The following is a 12,470-nucleotide window of genomic DNA, read 5'->3' on the forward strand; positions in this document are numbered from 1 at the left end:
TATCCTTGTGGATTTGATGTACGATGAAAACAATATGCATGATGTGGCAACCCGGAGACCGGATTACCACAGCGCCGCCTCCCCAAGGAACCCTACTCCCGCGACACTTAGAGAGCAAGTGTTTTGGGCCTAGAATTCCTCAAAGAGACAAGGCCTTTGGGTTGGAGAACAAGAAATCTATAAGCCCAAAATTCTTGGGCTTGTATAGTGGGCTTGGCTCGTAATCACAAGATTACGAACTAGGTGAATAAGAGGAAAGGAAGGTGGTGTTGAGTTGAGTTTTAGAACCTATGTCAATTTTTAGTTCTTAGCCCAAGTTTGCATTAAGTTCATTAAATGGTAATTTATGTGAGTCTTCTAGGACTAGCCCACTAGGACCTAAACTCAAATGGAGGTTCTAACCCTAGGGTTCCACTTTGGTGGTAAGCAATCACACACATCATCAACCATACATAATGTTACAAAAATTTAGTGAAATCAAGCAAGCCCAAAAGAAATAAACTTTAAATAGAATAAAACAAAATGTGTCCTCCAAGGATTATCCTCCGTACCCAAGCTTCGACAACAACAGCCTGCAAAACAAACTAAAGTAGGGGTTAGGCTCCTACATCCAGTCATTGCCCATGCCCGCCCCCATATCTAAGTTTAAAAACAAGAGTTATCGTTTTGAATAAAAGAAGTAGATAAAAACCGGTTTGCGCTTCCATGTGATCGTCACCACGTAACTACAATCCCACGGCAATTGATCATCTTTCACACTTCCATCACAACCGTCCATCTAGCCAATCACTTTTCGTAATTCAATAATCACAAGGCTAGAGACAAAGGGGAGATAACAATAATCAAGGGCATGGTGCACACTGCCCACCACCGGTGGCTCAAGGAGGAACTGACCTCTCCTTACATCCCCATCAATTGCCAACACAACAATCCAATCCACGCAAACCATTTCAAGTTGTAAAAACAGATTATTTCCAAAACATGCAAGAGGCCTCATATAAAACATAGTATATGCAAGAAAAGCATAGATAGAGTTAAAGGCATCCCCTACCTGGAACTCAAGCTTTCTCTTGCAGCACTTGGCCTCAATGCAACCTTGTAGCAACCACCACTTCACAAGATCCTACCAACATATCAAGCCTAGACCAAATAAGTGACATTAATCACGATAAACTAGGCTAGCTATTCACTCACATAACTCTCCGAAGAAAACATTTCCTTTAACCTAATTACTAACTAATAACCAGATCATTTGGGTTCCAATAAGGGGTTTGTTGTTAGGAAGAGGGGGTAAGAACACTTTTTAAAAGACAAGTTGCTGAAAACCGAAAACAGAGTTTTAAAGGAGCTGTCAAGGGTCACGGAATTGTTCAAAATACTTGAGGTAAATTCTTGAGAAATTTTGAAAGAAGGATGGCTTGACAAACAACTCAGTAAGATTGAAATGGTTATTGAATTTCAAGTGAAACCAAACAGAGTAAAGGTTTTAAAGGCTGAAGTAAAACAATGTGCAGATTCTTTCCAGAAATACAAGCTTCTGTCCCCCTATTTCAAAATTTCATAACTAATTCTAGAAAAATTCTTTTGGGGTGATTCAAATTCTGGAATGTTCATATATGTGTCCAATATATTTCTCTAGAAGAAACTGACCCCAAATTCTCAACGGTTTAGCTCCAGTTTTGAAATGAATGAAACTGGGTCAGATTTTACTGAAAACTGAAAATCTGCAGAAACTGGTTCTTTTGTGTAAAGCTCTTTTGGTACTCAAAATGGCTGGTTAAGTAGACTCTAAGACACCTATAGAAAGTATCTAAAGCTTCTAAAAGCTTAAAGTCTCAGTCACCCTTCAATACTATAAGGGGAAGGTTTTGTAGCTCACTAACATGATGTTTTGAAGACATGGTGTTTGGACAACAATAACACAAATAAACTCTATGATCAAGCATGATTTCAATGTTCTAAATAACCATGTTCTAGCACAAATCCAACACACTTAAGAGGCATGTCTAATGCTCCTAATGATCTATAGCTCAGGTTACTTTCTAATAGTATATGGGCAGGTGTTGTAGCTCGATGACATAATGCATTGAAACATGATATTTGGACAGCTACAAACAACAAATAACCTTTGAACCAAATACGATTCTAATGTAAGAAAATTTATGGATTTATCACATGTTTATTAGAGTAAACAACAATTGATAAATGATTTAGACTAAATAATATGAATATGGAAACAGAACTCAATTCTAGTAACCTAATCAATGTGTATATCTATTGATAAGGGATAGAAATCTATTTATTGGATTATTAACTTAATTACAAAGATATGATATCATAAGGATTCTTAAGAGTGAAGTTTGAGTCCTATTGAACTTCCTTTATGGGAGGGGTTCAAGGCTAAACCTAACTCATATATAAGGATGTATAAGTCCCTGCACCCTCTACGACTTAGAGCATAAGTTCTTGCCCCATTCATAAGAAGCTCAAACTTAGAGAATTGCAGAAGACTTGTGCTTGTGGCTGCTTCAATCACTTCAATCGATCATACAAGTACATGTCTCAATTTTAATTTATTTATCCTAGATGTATATACAATTGTGTCTATATTCGTGTGAATGATCTTGTGACAACTTAATGTGTATTCTCACAAGTGGTATCAGAGCCACCTTCACAAAAATATAGATCGTTGTATGTATATAATCTATATCATGGCTATGAACAAAGAAGAAAACTTTTGGGGCAAAACCCAGAAAAAGACTGCGGGTCAAATCCAAGATATCTGGGTCAACCCGCTTTTATTTTCACTTCTGGTTTTTTGTTTTTGATCATACAAAACGTGAAAACAACAAGAGCATGTCCTCCCCACTATACAGCACAACAAACCAATGGAGAAACCAAAAAAAAAAAAAAATAGAAAAGTGGGCATGGCTCGCTACCTCCCGAGAATCAACGAACCAATAGCAATGGCATTCGATTGTTGAAATTTGGAATACCAGACATGACGACTTGAAAGGGATGGTGTTTGCCTTCTTGGAGTTGTTACTTCCAACCCCGCGCGGGAAATCAAGGAAGAGAAAGTTTAATGGTTTTGGACGGATTCCCTTCAGACCTACTTAAGCGGGATTGAATAATTCCAGATAAGAAATTTTCTATTGATCTTCTTTTGAAATTTTGTTTTTTGCTACTTGATTACTTATTGCAGTCATGTTTCGTAAGAATCTAATATTTTTCCTTGATAGTCCCATGTCATGAAAAGTTTGTGACCAGGTTTTAGGCATGAGCCTTGGACAACATTAATGCAGCCATTTGATCTCGTTGATTTCTCATTGTAAGAGCAATCAGTTAACAATAAACATAAGTTGTTGTGATTCCATTTGATTTTGGAAAAAGCATTGGAATCTCCAGGTATGATTGCAGCATTGTGGGCAGAGAAATAGTGATAATAATATCATTCTCTTCCTATCTAGAAACATGTGTAGATGCATGTAATATGCTGATTTTGGTTGAATTCAGATTACTGAGATTACATGCACTATACTTGTTTAGACTTTTTTGCCATGGTCGGATACATTTGGGTTTCATGAAACAATGAACAAATTGCATAATTAAGAATTGAATGAAATGCTCTGTTTTGTTATTGGCTTAGATCACTTGTTTTCAGTAAATTAGTTTAATTGGTTTGAACTATTAGACCAATCTTTGTACAAATAGAGCAAAATTTTATTCAGTATCTGTTTTAATACAGCTCATAGAATCGTCAATCTTGAATGACCATTGTCTTATGCTTATACATATAGCATGTATATTTACTTGCAAGAATATGTCATTGTCATTTAGAAAAGTTTGACTGAGTTGCAAATCACAAAGACGTTATCATGGCTTGTGGACCTTCCTCTATTGTTTTCTTTTTAGTCTGCCAATTGCATCTGCAGGTTTTCACTTTAATGGCTCCCATATACATATATCTATTATGTGTATTGGTTTTGCTTTAGCTTCAGGGTTACTTTTTGACTAATGAGTAATCTAGCAGATAGTTTCACATGGTGGAGGGAAGATAAGTCTTTCAAAAAGAACTTGAACATGTGCCAAATAAGTGCTTAATTGTTTGTACTATAAATGTGATTGTCTATTATTGTGCATATAGAATCGTAGACCAAATATATGGCCGTAGTAGGCAAGCGGCAAGCCTCCAATTTGTGGAATATCAGGATGTAGAAATAGAAACAACCGAAAGGAGGGGGACTGATTTGGCATCAACAACACTAGCTTATTTTGATACAAACAAGTTCTTTTTGGTGGGATAATTCTTTTAATTGTTCTTTTCCCGCGTTGGTGATTGTAATTTTTTGCTCGCCTCTGCTGCATACTTACTTGATGGTTGTTTGGATGCTTTTAAAATTGGCCTTCATATATGTATAATCATTCATAAAGATATAGCCTTGATACGTACGTTTCAAAGGTGATGCATCTAGTGTTGATAATTGTAATGTGTGCGTATATACATACATGGACATGTCGTTCATTACTGGTCAAGTGAAGGTAAATTGTTTTAGCTTTGATCAAGTTGTGTGGCATGCATAGCCACTATACTTTACATGATTGCTGGCTACCATTAAAGTTTTGTTTTGTATCTCTTCTGGTATAGACTATTGAGTGCATATCAGGTTTGGATTGGTTATTTCTAAGGATGTTTTACTAATTGGTGTTACTACCATATAAAGACTTGTCTTTTTGGACAATGAGCATTGACGTTGCTTTTAAGTAGAAATATATATTTTCTCCTTCTTCTAAAATGAATTTTGAGCTACAGAACAGCAAAACAGGTTAAAAACTAACCAATTTGGTTTAAGTGCATCTCATTGTTATGAAAAGTGGTTAGGAATACACTGAAGCTATATTTGCTTTTAATGTATTGAAATGCAGAAAACTATATTAAGGTCATTATAGTTCTGTTCTGCTAGTGTATCTTCATATGGTTGTTGTTTAGATATCTATATTTGTTTATAGATAGTTTTCAGCTGCATAATTATATAAAAAGCTTATGCATATGTTATTTATGCCACTTATTTTAATATGTGTTATTCTGTATCAGATTGATATGTACATAATGTTGAGAAATTGTTGGATATGCATGTATTAGAATAGACTTGCAGTAATTCTTAGCAAATATTGGCTATCAACATGCGGTCTAACGTGAGTTAGAAAATGAAGCTAATTTTCTAGCTGGTAGCTAGTTATTGTTTTGAGCAATGTAAATACCACCTTATCCAGCTTTTGGTATAACCTTTTATTGTTCCTTCATGGTCATTATTCTGATTTCGATTTTAAGTATTGGAACAAGTCATGTGCTTTTACATATATATGTGGAAGGCTTTGTTTTGAGCTATTTGCATTTTAATGACAAATATATCTACATGCCAATTTGCTCACCTACTTTAATATGTAATTGAGCTTTATGAGTATGTGTGATTGTATGGACAATCAAGTAAAGAATTAAGAGCTACTTTTTGTGATATATATATATATATATATATATATATATATATGCTATTATACAGAAACACAAAAGAGATATGGATAGAGGTATGTACTTTTTCATTTCCGCTGTGCTATATATCAAATCATATGTAAGAATATGGTAATTGTATACGGTTCTATTTGTCTTCCTTTATTTAGCCAAGTGGTTCTCTAATTCTTTACTTAACTGAGCCTACAGGAAATACAGTAAAGGATGTTAAAGAACACAAATGGAGAAAAGTTATTACTCATACTAAGGAAGATGTATGCAAGAAGGCATATGTTTTTAGGTCAGCTAAAGGTATGTTCTTTATAATCAGAACTGATTTCAATTTCAATTTTGAAGCATGTTGGAAAGTATATGTGATTCTTGCCAAAGCTATGCAGTCATATATTGATGTTCAAATATTGTCGTTGAAGTGGTTCAACTATATATGACTGCTCTGTGATTATTGGAATTGAAATTGAAAATACATATACATAAGATGTATATGATAAAGTTAAAATATACCTGTGTTTCTGCAATGAGATATAAGGAAATTATCGATCTCCCAAATAATTAATCTTATTGAAGAATTAACAGGTACAAGAGTTTTGTTTTCTTATAAGGGTTTTCATACCTGGTTAGAAATAAAGTATTGAACTCATGTGGTTTGTGGTTCTTTGCAAATGTAAATGGACATATTGCACAAAGCAATCTCCACTGACTTTTGTAAGAGATCATTGAGATAAAACAAACCTGAAAATTGTATTTTTCTTTTTAAAACTATACTTATATTGTCTTCCAAAGAAGTGTTCCTGTGTAGTTTTAGAATCAAAAATAGCATTACACACATTCACTGGATTCATATCAAGATACTTAGAAACCTTTCTTCTGTCCAAAGATGTTGATTGTTTCTCTGGATAACTTGGATTCTTTAGATGTGGTGTATTGATTGAGAAACTTAAGAATACCTTGTCTTCTACCACAAAGGTGTTGCTTGGTATTGTGATTACAGATTACAGAATGGGGTTGATTTATTGTATTTCGCTGCTCAGTGTTTATGTTATCTTCAGTGTTGATTTTGTTTCCACAAAATATACAGGAAAATAAACTCAATGAAATTTTGGTTCTTGTAGCCAAGTCAGTAAAAACAATTTTGGCTTGACATGTGACTAAAGGTATCAATCTAGTCTAGAAGTATTTTTGATGTGCTAGTCTTGTAGTCATAATTGTTATGCTACATTAAGTTACTTGTAATACACATTCTGGAGAATAATGTAATAGACTAAAATGTCTTCTTTTTATTTCATTATTTTGAAATCAAGTTATTATTACACTGTTTTCACCTTGATTTTCAGATTCTTGATACATGTGATTTTTGGCTGCGTATGGTTATAATTTCTAAATGTTGATAAAACTGTTATATACAAGTATGATATAGCTCTATGATAAATATTTCTTAAAGAAACATACACTTGATGTATGGTTTTGTGTGCATTCACACATCTTTTAGAGTTTTATTGACAGTATCTATATTTCAATTATATATCAAATTCTATACAAAATTTCCTTCAAAAATCCTGATTGCAGATTTTTGCATTGACTAAAGAGAATATAGATTATATTATCTTTATGCATATGAAAACAGATTTTTTTACTGTTGGTTTCTATATATTACTTACCCTTGTTACATGTATATAAATAATAAAAATGGGGGGGAAGGATTATGTGTTTTTTATTATTAAGGCCCTTTTCTTTTGGACCTTGATATTGATCATTACAACTGTAAATTATTTGTGTCTTCTGAAAATCTGCAATTCCATGTTTTTGGTTTTTTATTTTTCATTGTTATATGGATTCTTTTATTTTTCTGATTTAGTCAGAAATGGTTAAGAGTAAGAAATAGTGGGAGTAAAAGATTTTACTTATCTTTTATATTCTGATAATCTTCTGTTTGCCTGATAGAAAGGGAATTCCGGATATCTTCTTGTTTGTGCAAGAATAAGAAAATTTTATTCCTGACATTATGTTTGCAGCAAATAAAGTTTTTACATGTATCTTGAACAATTGATTTCGTTTTGGCTCACTATTTAAGTTTTATTTTCAGTTCCTAATTGACAATGATATTTCTTATGAATAGGTGATGTGTGATTTCTAATTAATATAAGGTCTGAACAACCTTTTCAAGTTTTATTGTATATGCACTTGTCTGATGGAAGTTACATAAACCTTTATGTTTTGGGGTTAGTGGGAGTAACTTTCTGGTAAAAACTTTTAGAAACTTTGGAGTTTACCTTTTGTCAAGTTGCTGACGTTTCTTCTGGAAGTGCATTTGAATTAAGTTTTTCATGAGTTTAAGTTGAATTGTATGCCAACGTATTATTTGGTTGTTATCTGCAGATTAAGTCATGCCGAATAATTATTTTGTTTTGGCTTATGTATGCTGTCATTAAGTTTGAAGACAGTGTTAAGGTTTAAAGTCTCATAAATGACTTTTGTTAGCTTCAGTTTGGTAGCTAATGTTTTTAGTTATAAATCCTTGGTATAAAGTTTGGAATTTGATTGCTGCAATTGAATTGTCATTGTCGTTATCATTAAATAGCTATTTGTTGTCAGGTGGATTGAGTTGTGCCTTGCACAATGCTTCAGTTAAGTAACAAACACATTCAGTTTAGGATCCACTGGTGTTGAAGTTGTGTTTGTTGTTTTGATATTCAAAGCCATACAGTTGGACTATAAGCATATGTTTTATAGGTTGATATACATTACATATGCTTGTTGATATCATATTAGTTTTGAGGCTTATGTGAAGTGCAGGAGTTGGTGTTAGTGGTTTTGAAGTGGTACACTTTGCTAAAGTGTATTCGTTTTCTTAACTCTGCATCAGTAACTGCATCTTGACCAAGTCTGAATAGATTATGAGATTTTCATATTCTGGTGCGCACACTTAAGTTGTTATTTGGTCGATGTCTTTTGGTTCAATTGTTGTATAGACTGTGATAGTCCAAGTGGGAGAATGTAAGAAAATTTATGGATTTATCACATGTTTATTAGAGTAAACAACAATTGATAAATCATTTAGACTAAATAATATGAATATGGAAACAGAACACAATTCTAGTAACCTAATCAATGTGTATATCTATTGATAAGGGATAGAAATCTATTTATTGGATTATTAACTTAATTACAAAGATATGATATCATAAGGATTCTTAAGAGTGAAGTTTGAGTCCTATTGAACTTCCTTTATGGGAGGGGTTCAAGGCTAAACCTAACTCATATATAAGGATGTATAAGTCCCTGCACCCTCTACGACTTAGAGCATAAGTTCTTGCCCCATTCATAAGAAGCTCAAACTTAGAGAATTGCAGAAGACTTGTGCTTGTGGCTGCTTCAATCACTTCAATCGATCATACAAGTACGTGTCTCAATTTTAATTTATTTATCCTAGATGTATATACAATTGTGCCTATATTCGTGTGAATGATCTTGTGACAACTTAATGTGTATTCTCACATCTAATACTCAAGGGTAAGCCATAACCTAGCAGAATCCCTAGACATTAGAATGGATGACAAATCAAAATTAAGGCAGCAAGATACCAACAACAGCAGTGACAAGTTCATACTCTTCAAGAATTCGTAATAACAACTAAAAATACACAGAGTTTTATGGAAAAGATGATACTCACCAAAGACTAATAAAAAAGGTGAATTTCTCTTGAGGATTTCAACAGGAAAGAGAGCTGAGGGAGCTGATTGGATCGAGTCCAGCCGCAGGCCAAGAAGTTCGCTCAATCTCGAACATGCAAAGTGCAACAGAAACTTCTCAATATGTGGGATAGTTGTTTTGAACGTATTGAGCCTAAAAATTGAAGAAAGAAGGGAACTTGATGGTTCCAGAATCTTACCAAGTATTTGTATCAGTCTCAAGTAAGATGTGAGGGATTCGGGTAGAGCAAGAGAGGGAATTCAAGCAGAAATCCGGAACAGGCTCGTTTCAGAACAGCTTCCACTTCGAGGGGTGTACAGGACTCAAATCAACTCCAATGGAGCTGAAATTTTGAGGCTAGATAGAGGAGACATAGACGAACAACTTTGGTGAAGAAAGTTTTTTGATCGGAGGTCTCTAACTAGGCGTTTTAGGGCTCGTAAACAGACTGATGTGTCCAGGGACGACAGGAAAGGTGAGAAGAGAAGGGTGAATGACGATTTATGGCCTGGGTTCTCTCTTTTGAAGGTCTGGATGATTCGCTTTGAAGGTCTGAGATGATGGAAACGTGGAGGGGAAGAGCTGAACGAGGCTCCCTTTCTCTCTGCCCAACTCTGACGTGAACAAGGAAAGAGGAAAAGCTGAGCTTTGCGTGTGAAGGAGAAGGCTCAGCTTGGGCAGACAAATTTAGGGTAAAAAATAAGGTGGTAAAAACCAAAATGATGGGGAAAATAAAAGTAAAATAAGTAAATACAAGAAAACTCAAATTAAAGTGTTGACAATGCCAAATAAGGATCGGGCCTCACAAAACTTATTTTTAGATAGAAAAATGGCAAGCAAGTTTTGTTGGAGTTTTGCTCGAGTTTGAAAAACATAAGGAGTAAATAAATTGTGCTTTTGAAAGTCGGTGAGATGCTTGACGAGTAAGGCGAGCAGAAATTTTGCCAATTATTAAGAAAGGTGAAATAAGAAAATCATAAACGCACGCACAAGTATATTTCAAAATTATGCAAAGATGTCATTATGAGCTACAACCATATTGGATCAAGGAAGAGGTTTGGGTCAAAGGTCGACTAACTTATTGGGCTAGGTTCACTAGCATACCCGTCTGTTGGGTGTCCAGAGTAAATTTTGGACTCTAACCTTAAGCTATTCTCGGGCCCAAGGCCCAAGCCCAAACTATTTCCAAAAGTATTTAGCTGAACAAAGGTCGCTAAAAATTTTCCCATCAAAAAGTGACGTTCGGAATTTCACGGGCTCTACACATGATTATGTTGACATTGTTGTTTGAGATGTGACTTTTCGAAAAACAATATATTTTTGAGGACTAAATTCAGTTTGCCCCCTCCAACTTTGGGGCAAACATCAGTTTGGTCCCTAATTTTTTTTTTAATCATGATGGTCCTTGCACTTCTATTTTCCGTCACGCGGGTCCAAAAATCAAATTCGACTTGAAAGATGATGTCAGAAGCTGAGTTGGCACCGACATCATGGCCCACAAGAAGGGTAAAATAGACATTTTAACAATAAAAAGATTTTTAGAAAGAAAAAAAATTCGCACCACCTCCACTTCTATCTTCACCAATTCCATCTCGAGTTTCCCCAATTTCACCTCAATTTCCAGATGCCTTGAACTCCTTTAGATTCGAGATCGCTGATTCCTGCACACACACAATGTCAATTCAAACTGTCACCAATTCCAATCAAATACGATAATTCAAAACCCTAGATCTAGGACAATGAGCATTGCGGAGACAAGAACGATGACAAACCTTGTAATCGGGGCTGGAGAGTTAGAGGGCGAGGAACTTGACGGCCTGGAGAGGCGTGGCCGTGGAGGAGTTGATGATGGCTTCATCGGAGTGCTTGAAGGTGATGAATCCGTGGCTTTTTGATTTTCTAGTGGCCTTGTCGAAGATGACAACGGCCTCGTCGAGGTAGCCGAAGGTGGAGAAGATGAAGCGGAGCGAATTGGTGGTGGTGTCCGGCCAAGGCTATGGAAAAAAAGCTTGCGAAGGGTGAGGTCACGGTTGGTGAAGTGGCGGAGGGATTCGAGGATGTCCGGGTGGCCAACGAAGGCGTTTTCGAGGACTTCGACTAGGTGGTAGTGGGACATGGGGTGGAGAAGTTTGCAGAAACCGTCGGGGGATAGGATTGTGAATTAGGAAGGCGGGGCCGTCGAAACGTGGCTGTTCTCATCCGTCTTGTGCTTCTTTGTGAAGTCATGGTTGGTTCTTGGTTGTGTGGAGAGGTTTGAAATTTTGGGGAGGACTGTGGACTGAGACGAGTTTGTGTATAGATTTTGAAGTGATTTAGAGCTAACCTTGATGAGGTCCTCGAGAGCGACTCCAGGGAAGAAGAAGGAATTGGCGCCATTGATGAGCAGTAGAAAGATGGCAAAGATCATGATGAGTGGTCCGGCTTGGATTGGTGAGCCAAATCTGCAATGTTGATGATGGCAGCACAGGGGCGATTGGAGGAGGTGGTAGGTAGTTGAATCATTGGCGCGACTTCCATCTGAATCCAGAGAGACAGTGAGAGGGGTGAAGTCTTCGAAGAAGAGGAAAATAGGTAACAAGGGGTAGTTTGGACATTACCTCCAAACTAAAGGTCAAAGTCTGAAAAGTGGGCCCTCGCGTGAGGGGCCAACTTAGCTTCTGACGTCATCTTTCGAGTCGAATTTGATTTTTGGACCCGTGTGATAGAAAATGGAAGTGCAAGGACCATCATGATTAAAAAAAATCAACGACCAAACTGATGTTTGCCCCAAAGTTGGAGGGGGCAAACTTAATTTAGTCATATTTTGGAAATTATGGTTTCTATTGTTTTGAAAAGTATTGAGATTGGAGTAACATTTTGGGTCTAGTGCAACTCGCTTAATGTTTTAGTCTTGTCACAGACGGTGAGCAAGATTGAGAAATCTTTGAGTAGATTTGTGGAACATTTTGGGTCCAGTGCGACTCGCTTAATGATTTGATCTTCGTCACGGATAGTGAACAAGATCGGGTTACGGATGGTGACAGAGATTGGGTCACAGATGGTGATAAGGATTTGGTCACGGATGGTGACCGTAATCGGTGTAACATTTTTAAATGTTTTGATCTGTGGAGATCGAGGTCTGAAGACCAGATAGGTCTAAAAATCAAATGTCACAGATGGTGACCAAGGCATGTTATCGGGAATCAAGTCTTGGCCGGGTGATTGGTTAATATCATTTAGACCTCTAGTCTGTCTGACAGGGTACTTCATGGGG

At 36.1% G+C, this 12,470-nt stretch overlaps 1 long non-coding RNA gene across 1 annotated transcript; it reads right to left on the bottom strand.

Moving 5' to 3' along the window:
• Positions 1-474: 474 nt before the first annotated feature.
• LOC112180215 lies at positions 475-9,854 on the bottom strand. The gene is made up of 3 exons (XR_005804148.1): positions 9,417-9,854; positions 9,198-9,304; positions 475-584 (listed from the first exon to the last, which is right to left on the bottom strand). It is a non-coding gene; the product is annotated as an uncharacterized LOC112180215 (long non-coding RNA).
• Positions 9,855-12,470: the final 2,616 nt, after the last annotated feature.

This window comes from Rosa chinensis, chromosome 7 (genome assembly GCF_002994745.2).
Source record: "Rosa chinensis cultivar Old Blush chromosome 7, RchiOBHm-V2, whole genome shotgun sequence".
NCBI classification, from domain to species: domain Eukaryota; kingdom Viridiplantae; phylum Streptophyta; class Magnoliopsida; order Rosales; family Rosaceae; genus Rosa; species Rosa chinensis.